Below are 1,158 nucleotides of genomic sequence, written 5' to 3' on the forward strand. Positions count from 1 at the left end.
GGCAGTGTATAGTGTGCATACATGTGTGCACATACTTTTTTAATTTTGTGAGTATAAGCTTTTACAATATTAAAATTGTGCTGTCTTTTTAATACAAATGGCTAGGACATTGCTTGGTTGGTCCTGGTATTTTAGTCTACAAAGGCATTCAGTACAGCATGCCAGTACATGATTGTATTGGCAGTAAATGGATTTGTGCAACGGTTCCAAATAACCACTGAGCTCCAGATTCACAGCTATCATAATTAAAGACAAAGCTTTTACAAGCATGAATATTACTATAAATTGCAAATATCAAATAGACTTTATTAAATGTTACTTTAAAAAAGGGTCAGTTCTCTTTTCAAGTGCTTAATTTTTTTTTCATAATCCTTACTAAATTTATACGAGTCTTCTTGAGAAACATTGGGGTTCAGATGGCCCAGCAATATGAGAGGTGAAGATTTAATTACCTCATGTACACAGCTACAATATGAAGGGAAACCATTCTCTAACTGTCCTTACAGCCAAGTCATACTGTATATTCTTGAACAATGTTTAGAATTACAGCATATCATCACTGTATGACTAAGTGTTGGCAAACTTGTTTAGAAAACCCTAAACATGGTTAAAAGAGGATATACTGTGCAAGAAGTGAGTTTTCAAAATCTCAAAAGAAGCTTTTGACTGATCAAATCTTTGAGTTCTTCTGTTGCACACAAGTGTACATAATCTTCAGCAGTTTCCATATAAATCATCACACTGTGTTGCTCTCYGGCCACACTTGGCAAACTTTTAGTTTTCCATCAGATTTCCAACTTTGTTCAAAGAAATAAATTAATGACAAAGTTCCATGGGCAGCCTCCTGAAATATAAGGAAAAAAAAATCAGAAAGAAGGTGGAGGAGAAAAGATGAAAGTTACAGCTTCACAAATCGCTGAGCTTTTCTGACAGCGAYACACGAGACTGGCTTCCTCTTTTCTTAGCCCCCGATATTCATTCGCCTTATTGGGCTTTTTCTCTTTCTGATCTGTCTCTTTTRGCCATCTCCTTTCTTCTCTCTGCAGCGTAAATGACCCTGGAGGTTTGGCAGCCTGTGAGCAGAAGCTAGTCAATCAAAATTTGAGAAATGAGGGAGGTGATCCAAGCCTTGCTGGATTTCATACTTGTGTGTGTGTG

This window comes from Austrofundulus limnaeus, unplaced genomic scaffold (assembly GCF_001266775.1).
Source record: "Austrofundulus limnaeus strain Quisiro unplaced genomic scaffold, Austrofundulus_limnaeus-1.0 Scaffold107, whole genome shotgun sequence".
Taxonomy (NCBI): domain Eukaryota; kingdom Metazoa; phylum Chordata; class Actinopteri; order Cyprinodontiformes; family Rivulidae; genus Austrofundulus; species Austrofundulus limnaeus.